Here is an 11,058-nt window from a genome sequence, read left to right as displayed (position 1 = left end):
AGTGGTTTTCCTTGCCGGTCCCACCAAATGATCCCAAACTTTATGCATACCCAAGGATGACCATGGCATGCATGCATGATAAGTATCGTTCATTTCCGATACTCGATGCATTTTCTAGGGTTTTTCTGGCGACAAAACCCTACAACACTGCCCCCATGTGACGCAACGTGTGTTTTGTGTTCGAATTTGTGCACACCTTGCCTGGGGGACCACATTGGCCATGCCCACATGGTCTCAAAAGTTGCGGTCATCTCATGCATGCCTCCACATGCACCATGTACAAGCAGGACCATTCGGGTCTGCCGGAGGGCAGGTCTGAAAGTGCTTTTCCTTGCCGGTCCCACCAACTAGCAAGTCATAAATAGGACAACAATTAATCATAAATATTTGAAATGAAATTGAAAACTATGAGAAGAAGTGATATGGAATTATGAAACATGAAAAAACAATTAGGAATAAGAAGGAGAAAACATAAAATAATAGGAAAACCAAATTGAAAGGGAAAGAGGAACAATACATTTGAGTATATAATATTGCAGAAATGATAGAGATACTATAAATATTGTTGAACATATACAAGTATACAATAACTAATAGGTGTCATAATTTTTTTTGAGGGAAGAACCAATGATATTTATTTTGAGGGAAGAAACAATGTAGAGGTAGGTGGGCCGGCCCAGACCGCAAATAACTGTCGGATCCATATTGGCGGGGCCCACCATGCTGCGCTTTCCATGCACGTCGATCACATGCACGTTGATCACGGGAGTAGTTTGTGACGCCCTCGATTCAATCGTACACTAATCATACACGCAAATGTGTACGATCAAGATCAAGGACTCACGGGAAGATATCACAACACAACTCTAAACACAAATTAAAATAATACAAGCTTTATATTACAAGCTAGGGGCCTAGAGGGCTCGAATACATAAGCTCGAATATACACGAGTCAGCGGAAGCAACAATATCTGAGTACGGACATAAGTTAGACAAGTTTGCCTTAAGAAGGCCAGCACAAAAGCATCTACGATTGAAAAGGCAAGGCCTCCTGCCTGGGAGCCTCCTAACTACTCCTAGTCATCGGCGTCCGTCACGTAGTAGTAGGCACCCTCGGGGTAGTAGTAGTCGTTGGTGGTGTCGTCTGGCTCCTGGGCTCCACCATCTGGTTGCAGCATCCAAGAAGAATGGAAAGAGGGAAAAGGAGGGAGCAAAGCAACCGTGAGTACTCATCCAAAGTACTCGCAAGCAAGGATCTACACTACATATGCAACATTATCAAAGGAAGGCTGTATATGTGGACTGGGCTGCAGAAACGCCAGAATAGAGAGAAGACCTAGTCCTATCGAAGACTAGCATCTTCTAGAAACCACCATCTTGCAGCAAACAGGAGGGAGTAGAGTAGCATAAAGTAAAGTAGTAGTAGTGTTATCAACCTCAGTCAGAGATCCCTTCTCGACTCCCTACGAGAAAGCAATCCCAGAGCCATACTATCCAATTGTCATTACAAACCAATTCTCATCACCATCCAATTCTCATCACAAGTATCCAGTTCTAGTTGTATCAATCGGGATACAACTCCGAGTGTCCGTTACCGTAGGACAGGCTATCCGTAGATGTTTTCTTCCCTGCAGGGGTGCACCAACTTACCCACCACGCTCGATTAACTCCGGCCGGACACACTTTCCTGGGTGATGCCCGGCTTTGGCCAAACAATACGCCGCAACCCGACCTAGACTTAACAGAGAGGGCAGCATGCAAGACTAAACCTTTGCCCCCAGGGGTCATGGGCCATCTCCCCGAAAACTCCTAGACATTACGTACGCGGCCGGTGAGCAGACCTAGCTACCTCCTTCAACAAGGCAGGTGCTTACGCAGTCCAACCCGGCACGCGCCGCTTAGTCGCTGACGTCTATTAAGCTTTGGCTGATGTATATGACGCAGAACGCCCATACTATGCCCACGTGATGGTTAGTGCTATCAGGCTAGAGGCCCCTCGGATCCAATATCCAAATCATAGTGGATTAGGAACGCGCGGTAACAAGCAGAGACTCATGAAAGATGTGACCCCATCGCCCTGTCTCAAGGACTTGCGGCAAGGGCTAAGAATGCCTGGCCACGCCTCGTAATTATCTTGCGGGCACCCTCCAAGTCAACCCGTCTCCACATCACTCGCGGGTACCCCTCAGGGTCGACCCGACTTTCCAAGTAACGGTTGTAAAGTCCAAGTATCCGTGTGTCCAATCATCAAGGGGAAAACCCGAGGAATCACCCTCGGTGAACTCCACTCGATGTAATCATCAAGGTGAACGTAAGAGGAATCACCCCCGAGGTTCACACTTGAGGGGTTGCACGACAGAGTCGTATCGGAAGTGGTTAAGGCGGAATCACCCTCGATGACCACGACCGAATAGCTACACTACAGGGTTAACATCAGAAGTTCTGTAGAGGTCTCACCCTCGGCACTCGATAGTAACCCAACAGTGTTAAGCAACTAAGGGGAGAGTGATGTGCGGTGTCGGGGCCTGGTCTTCGACCCCATTGATCGGGTCTTCAATGATGAAGCAGGGGGAACAAGGACAAGGGGGGGTCACTGATGGATCACTAACCAACCTATACTAAGCAGGTTAGGATAAGCAGTTTAGGATAAGCAGGTAAGGTACAACAGCAGATACAAAAGCAGGCTATGCATCAAAATAGGAGCAAACAATAACAGTAGAAAAATCTAATGCAAGCATGAGAGATGGAATGGGCGATATCGGGATGATCAAATGGGGGGCTTGCCTGGTTGCTCTGGCAAGGAGGGGTCATCGTCGACGTAGTCGATCACAGGGGCGGCATCGGTCTCGGGGTCTACCGGAGAGAAGAGGGGGAAGAAACAATAAATATAAAGCAAGCATAGCATCATAAAGCATAACATGGTAATACGCAATGCTAGGGTGAACTAACGCAGTGCTAGACAGAGAGGGCCTTGGGACCCCCATGTCATTGGCAGAGGCAACTAACAGTGTTTATATAATTTAATTAACCTAATTAGACAAAGAGGGCCGACATGTCATAACCTACAGTTTAATCAAATTAGTTAACCAGGTGGGGCCCAATATCAGTGGGTTAGAGGGGGGATTAGTTTTAAAGGGGTGTTTAGGAGTACAGTTAACGGCGATGGGTTACAGGGGCGGCGGCGAGGCTCCGGCCAGCCGACTCCGGCGACCGTTGGGGGCGCGGGCGGGTGCGTCGGAGAGCCCGTGACATGGCGCTTCAGATGGAGGCGACAATAGGAGCGGAGGCGGCTCGTAGCGGCGCCAGAGTCAAGGCCATCGTCCAAGCCCCGAGCATGCGCGGGCGGAGCAGCAGCAAGACCACGGCGGGCAGGGCGAGAGACGGGCGACGCGCGGGCGCTGGGGGGCATGGCACCGAATGGCTGCCAGCGTGGTCTAGGTGCGAGGCGTGGCAGGCGGGGCTCGGCGGCAACGAGCGAGGCGGGTGCAGGACGGCTGCGGAGCTGCGGCGCGCGAACGGCGACGAGCGAGAGCGCGGTCGCGGAGCAGCGAACGCGAGCAACAGAGGAGAGCAGGAGCAGGCAGCACGGGCGCTAGGGCGCATCTGTAGGTAGTCAAGAGGGTATGCGGTCGGGCGCGCGGACCCGAAGCTCCGGCCACGTCGGCCTAGTGCGGGGACGTCCTCAACGACGACATATCGAAGCAGGGGAAGAGGGGATCTAGGAGAGGAGCTCACAGTGAGCTTGGAGGCGCGGCGGAGGAGGCCGGGGGTAGACCGGTGCGGTGGGAATCGACAATGACGGCCAGCGATGTAGATGATGAAGACGGCGGTGATGGCGAGCGTACAAAGCCTCACCGGCCCAACCCAATAGTGCAGACGAAGGAGGCGATGGTGGTGAAGCTCCTGGAGTCCTTCGGGTGGCTTGAGGTGGGCATGGGTCGCAGCATCAACGACGGCAAGGCGAGGGCCAAGCACCACGGGGAAGAAAATGGTGCGAGGAGGGAAGAGTGGGGGCTAGGGTTCATGTCCACGGGTTCGGGGGGAGGTCAAATGCACCGCGGGGAGGCAGCGGATGGACGACGTGTGGCAATCGAACCCATGGACGTGGCGCGTGCGTCCACGGCCCCTGTGATGAACAGGGAAGAAGGAAATAGGGGGAGTTGGGTTGGGTTGTTGCACTGTGCATCAGGCCCAGGTGCAAAGTAGCTCCTTTTAGCTTTTTTACATATAAGAATCTTTTGTTTATTTCACAGAGATAGAAAATGATTATATAGAGTGACTAAAAGAGCTGAGAAAAAAATGTGGGACTTAGCCTATTAATTAGTTTGCATTTTTAGGCCGTGCCACAAAAAGGTTTGGAGGCTAGAGGAATCCATTTGCATTTTTCACAAATAAAATAGCACTTTAAAATGCTTAAATTGTATTGTCATAATTGTTACGGTCCATCTTAGCTCTTAGGTGATGTTGTTTTCCTTAACAATTAAATGTTATGGAATTTTGGCTAAATGATGAACTATTTTGCAGCAACTTTGGTGCAACTCCATATTTCACGTGCAAAATGAATTTGAATTCAGTGAAGGAGTTTCAAATGAGATATTGATCAAAGTGACTAAGCACTGTCTGAGCAAAATGATCAGCTTGATCTCAAGGATTACTGTAGCATGACAGTGGGGGTGTTACATAGTTGCCATTCTGTTACACAATTCCGGGATCATGCTAATCCATATGTTCCTAATCCCTATGATTGAGGAGCACGTTCAGCCTCGCTTCAACGGAGGAAAATATAGATCGCGAGATTGGCAACAAGGAAGTTACGACGACCTAGGAGTCGACCTCGTATATAATCTCCACCTCCTGGCACATGTTGTCGACTAGATCGCCTCCTGCCGGCGAGTCGTCGACAACTCCGTCCGCCGGATTCCACACGCCACAAAAACCCCGAGAAGATCAAGGTCGTCCGCATGTGCTGGCCGCCCTCGACGAACAACATCGACAACGCATCACCGACTTCTTTCATCTTCGTGGACTGATCAAGTAAGTTGTCCTCCTAACCTCGCGCCTTCATAGCAAGCTAGTTCCTCTGTCTCGTTGCTTTGATGGACTTAGGTTTACCACATATTTTCAAATACTATCAACTCAACTAGATGTGTTGACCAGATGGCGTAGATGAACTACATCTTTGGTTCTTTCGTAGCATGGTAGAATAAGATGTTGTTTCTCATGATGCAATAGATTTTTTGTCACATGATCCAATTATATTTTTGTCACACGATCCAATTATATTTTTGTGCACATAGAACATTAAAGATTTATAAGCATTAGATGTTGATGAACCTCAAATAGGTATCATTGCTATAGATTGTATTTATTTACAGCTGATCAATTTGTCACCTTGTTAATAATTTATCTGATACTCAAAGAACTTGATCAGATGCAAGTAAATTCAATTACGAATTGTAGTTATATTTTTATTGCCTCATAATAGCACACACTTGGCTGCATGTTGTTGTATACATGGTGCTAGTTTTATATTTGCATTAGTGTTATTTTTGCATTTTTGTTAGCTACTACCAGAAAGTTTTATATTTTTGCATGTCTATTTTTATTTTTGCATTAGTGTTCGCTAATGTCATGAAGTTTTATATTTTCTTTCAACAGGATGGACGAGCTAAATGGAGAAATAGTGTGCGTCGTTGAAAAATGGTGCAAGCTTGTTGCCGCTCTATCGAGTGGTCAACGCGCTAGAGTGACTGATACAACATTGCGCAGCATGCTGCAGATACCATCTATTAAGATGCGTACCCTACTGATTAGGTATATGATTGAGAATTTTGATGCCAGCAAGGCCAAATTCATTATACAAGAGCAGGTTAGGGAGGTGACTCTCGGTGCGGTCGACGTCGAGTGCATCTTTAACCTCGAGAACCAAGGACTCTCCGCTTCGGACATTCTGATTGAAGAAGGTGAGGACATGAAGGAGCAGGTGCCGCCACAATTTCTCAGTAAGACATCAGAAAACATAGTGATATATAATCTCATTGTGGACATAATTAAAAGTAAAGCCACCGACAATGATTTACTTCAGAAATTAGTCCTTGTCCTGTTAGGAACAATTATTGCTCCCATGTCGAGCAAGATTGTGCCAAAGCAGTACTACGCTTTGGTCGATGATGTGAAACGTATTTCAAAGATTAACTGGAGTGCGTTCATCCTGCGTGTTCTCCTCGATTGCCTTCACATAGTCAAGAAAGGCAAACACCTCCGCCAATGGCCGAAAGGCAATTTGGCTCTGTTGCAGGTACACATATGAGACCTGTTGCATAATGTCAATTATTATATCATTGCAATTTTATGTGATGTATTGTACTAACTCTAAATCCTTATTTTTTTGTAGTACTTGTACTGGGAGAAGGTGCAACCTATCGAAGGCGATTGCGCCCATAATCCCAACTTGTCTATATAACCTCTTATGAGGAATTGGACCGAAGGTGCAACCACTAGGAGAGATCGGTTCGACTATGACAATGGGCATGGCCGTGGTAACGTCAAGGTAAGTCATTGTGTTTTGTCTTTCTTAAATGTTTTGTAACTAAATAATATTTATTTTTAATTCATCACATGTACTTCAATATCGCATGCAGATTGAAAATAATATCACCCAAGAGTATAGGGCGCAGGAGCCCAAAGTCCCAAATAATGCGCCTACGATGAAGCCAAAAACCAAGCCTGCAAATGGAAACACAAAGAAGTCGATGACAGCCCCAATGTTGGAAGATTTAATGGAGCTTCTAATGAAGCTGTGCATGGACTTCATACACACCCAGATGAGGCAAATCCCTGATCAAGTTGCTGAGGTGTCACACCCTAACTTTATAGTTTACAGTATGTTTGCTGTTTTAAACCATGCAAGCATTACTAACTTTATATTTCTATTGCAGAGGTTGTTGGAGAAGTTGAACAAATCAGGTGTCATGTACAAGCCGGCTGCTGCCGTGCCATCCGCGGACAATGATGTGGATGAAGAAATGGATTCGTTCGAGAACGGTCCATATGAAAAGAAGGAATTCATGTACAAGGATGACATAGACTCACACGGAGATCCCATCATTGACATGACGCAGCCTGATGAAGTGGTTCCCAACCATAAAACTGTACCTGAGGTACTATGTATATATATTTCTGTCTATAATTTTCTCCTTTAATTTTTTTACGTGCTAAAATGTTCACATGATTTAGTTTGCCAAAAAGAAAACCCCACCGAAGATGAATGGACTCAAGGGAGCTTCACCTATTAAGCGTAATGATGAATGTGGCGCTACACCCGAAAACCCTTGGGTCGTTGGTACTTCTACTCAAGCACCTTCATCGGACATAGACATTTGTCCATCTTCTGTCAACAAGTTCATGGCTAAAGCAAATGGAAAAAAGGGTGCAACAATCGATAAGGATGAGGAAGTTACGTCCGGTAAGCAGAAGCGGACCATTCCCAAGAAATTTGAATCCCCCTACGCACTTGACAAGCCCAGCAGGCGTACCAACCGTGGTCAGAAACCCTCTAGTACCCGTTCTGCTAGTAGAGGTATCGTAACTAACTTTCTTAATTTGTTATATACTACGAATGCATATGATCACTATTGTTGATGTTCATATTATTTCATGCAGCTCTGTTTTCTGAAAATCATGAGCCGGAGGTTGTGGCAGATGAGTTGACACAGGAAATAATTGGTGCAGTTGTTTCATTTGTTGAGTTAGCTGCTAGCACCGAGAAGAATAAGGGGAAGAAAGTTTACTACGGTGAAGGGCGTGGCATATCTCTGACTTCCGAAAGGATTCGACCGGTACTAACTCATAGATGGTTGTCGGACGATGTAAGTACTACTTGCATGTCCTGTTATTAAAATTCTCAATAATCTATGTCTCAACTTTCAACATGTAATGCCCTGATATTCTATGAAGGTTATTGATGCTTATATGGGACATTTGGAGCTGCGCGTTGGTCATGATCGTTACCTTTGTCCAGCGTGGAGGTCCAAATTCCTTGTAGATTGTGCTATCGCATGAGACGATCCATTGTCGTCGACCTTCAACATGGATAGTGCTCTATCCAAAGCTGGAGCAGTTAATAGAGTCACACAAGAGTATAGTGTGCGTGATAAGGTACGTTATGTTTGTAATTCTTCACTACAGGATGTTTCATCAAGTATTTCGTTTGATCCATAATGGTTTTTTGCACTGTATATGTATATCGCGTTGAATATCGACAATGCCCACTGGATGACCATGGTCATGCACTTGATCAAGCAAGAATTCCAAGTTCTCGATTCACTCTGTCGTTTGGACCTGACAGAAAAGACTGTGAAAGCACTGGTAATATAACCAACATTTGTACCATTGGTCTTACATGTTGTTTATGATTCTTCTTTAACACTATCCTCTTTATAGCGAATGGCTATAGTACACGATATGCGCCAAGCAAATCTTATTACACCAGGGAAATATCCGGACATATGTAAGTGGCCTATCAAGGAGTATGACATGCCCCAGCAAGAGGATGGGTGAGTTAGTAGGACATCATGCACATTCAAACAACAACACACATGTTTGTATTGCCCATCGCTAATGTTTGCATATATACCAGGAGCTCTTGGGGCCTTTTAGTCACAGAATGTCTAAAACATTGGGATGGGGACCGAATGACCCGCGATTTTTCACAGGTATGATGTTATTTGCGTTTGTAGACTAGCTAGTATGGTCGTGTACCAACTTCGGTTCCTGTAACCTTTATGTCATTTATTGCAGGACACCGTTGACGCAAGGAGATGACGTTTCATCGCCGAGTTCATTATGTCACCTTCGAACATGATGCAGTGTGTGAAGAACAAAATTCGCGAAATCGCAAGGAAAAGGCGCGCCTGAAGAATTCATGCGCATGCAAGAGTCAAGTTTTAGTGGTTTGGATTTAGTCCGGTCGAAGGTTTCGATGGCATGATTATCTTAGGGTTTCTATCATTTTTATGTAATAAACAGGGCATCTCGAATATTGTGACACATACATGTGTATGTATCTGTCAGACAGTTCGCTCGTACCAGAAAATTCGGTCATACAATTCGCTCGGAGAAGACAATTTGGTTGTACCAATCAATTTTTGGCTTCACTTATCAATTGTTCTTGCTTAGTATTTTTCTCGTTCTCCAATTTTTTATAATTGTATTTTTAACATTAATAGTATTCGCATTCTATTTTTCTCTTCAAATGCTATTCGAAGTTTCATATTAAAATTTCACATTCTTTACTTTTTTTAAAACTCTATCAAGCTTAGCCTTCTGCCTTAGCTATATGCATGTCATCATCTTGCATAATCTCCTGGTAATTCCCCCTCATCACATGATTATGAAAAGTAGTCATGTTAGCTAAGTAAATATGTCGAGCCAAAACATATTACATAGATGAAAATTAGTCATGTTAGCTCGTTGGCTCTATCGCGTGTTATCAGGCATCATGTTTTTCTATTTTGTTTTACAAACCCGTCATTTTTTTATTGTATACCATGATGCCAGGCACGACCCATCTAACCACATGAGGGGCCCCACAGGCGGCCTATCATGCCGGGAGCGCTACACAAGCCCATTTTGCCAGGTTCACATCGATCTTTCCCCTTTTCTCATTTCCCTTCCAAATCCCCAGCCCTCTCTCTCCATTTGCGCCTCCAAATCTCGATGGCGAAAGCATGACAGGGAGCTGGGCATCGGGCAGCGGCGGCTGCGGCGAGAAGAGCGGTGGCGACCGCAAGTTAGGTCGAACCCTGGGTCCTGGAAGCAGGTGGGCGGATTCAGTGGCACAGGAGGCAGTGGCGGCGGATCGAGTGGAACAGGGGACGGGGGTTTCGTGGGCGGCGGTGGGCCGGGAGAACCCACGGCTAGGGTTTCTTCAGTGCTACACTTTGGTGGCAAAAAGGTAAGTTCTTTACCGTTGTTCTTTAGATCCCAGCATTGTCGCCCACAATTCATGACATGTGGCCCTGACAAGCTCCATCTATGTGGTCATCAGGAAACTCCTGGTGGCCGTGTCTACATAGATGCAGACAATTTTGGCAGCGCATTAGTGGGATGTGTGTTTGAGGTTAGTCTACTGAGCATGATCTTCAAACTAGTACTGCTATTGCGGTCAAGCTGCAAAAAAGTTCAGTGTTTAACGCTTGCAGTGACAAGTTCAGTTATAAATTGACTTGAATTGCTCATGATTTATTTAGGATGATTTCACTTCTGAGTATGTTGAATGGGTTGATGGGGAGTGGGATAGCAAAGCAAAGTCAGTCATTAAGTATCTTGCCATGAGGAACAAGAAACTGGAGACTAAGATTACAAAATATGAAGCTGGAATTAAAAGGAATGAGAAAGAAAAGAGGGCAATGGTTAAGATGCACAAGGAAATATTGCTCTATAGGGATAGGATTTTAGGATTGGGAGGTCTTCTGTATCTTGGCCTGCTTGCCATTATGATTGCTCTCATAGTTAGCAAGTAGATTGTTCATAAAGTTATTGACATCATTGTAATTGACATGATGAAATGCTGATGAATTATTTGCTATTCAGTTTATGGGCAAAGTGTAACAGAGATTGCAGCAGAAATAACATGGGGCCATCATGATTGGTAGACAATGCACTTTTGGCATGTTCTATATTTGGCAGACAATGCACTTTTGGCATGTTCTATATCTGGCAGACAATGCACTTTTGGCATGTTCTATATTTGGTAAGTGATGCACATGGGCACATCACCTAGCAACACTACTGATTTGTGCAGCTGCCCAGTTCATTGTCTTGTTGCAACATAGGAGCAACATCTAGCAGCACCTACACCTTTGATGCAACACTGAAGCAAAGCAACAATACATATTCATTATTCTGAAATTTAACTGAACTTGACACTTAGGGTGAGTAGTAGATATTCAGGTCTTCAGCCACAAACAACCCGACCAAACCATACCGATTCCATAACTTATATGCTTACATATAAAAGCATACATGATACGTCTCCAACATATCTATAATTTTTGA

The sequence above is a fragment of the Triticum dicoccoides genome, chromosome 6B (genome assembly GCF_002162155.2).
Source record: "Triticum dicoccoides isolate Atlit2015 ecotype Zavitan chromosome 6B, WEW_v2.0, whole genome shotgun sequence".
Taxonomy (NCBI): domain Eukaryota; kingdom Viridiplantae; phylum Streptophyta; class Magnoliopsida; order Poales; family Poaceae; genus Triticum; species Triticum dicoccoides.
Note: the sequence above shows the minus strand (reverse complement) of the source record.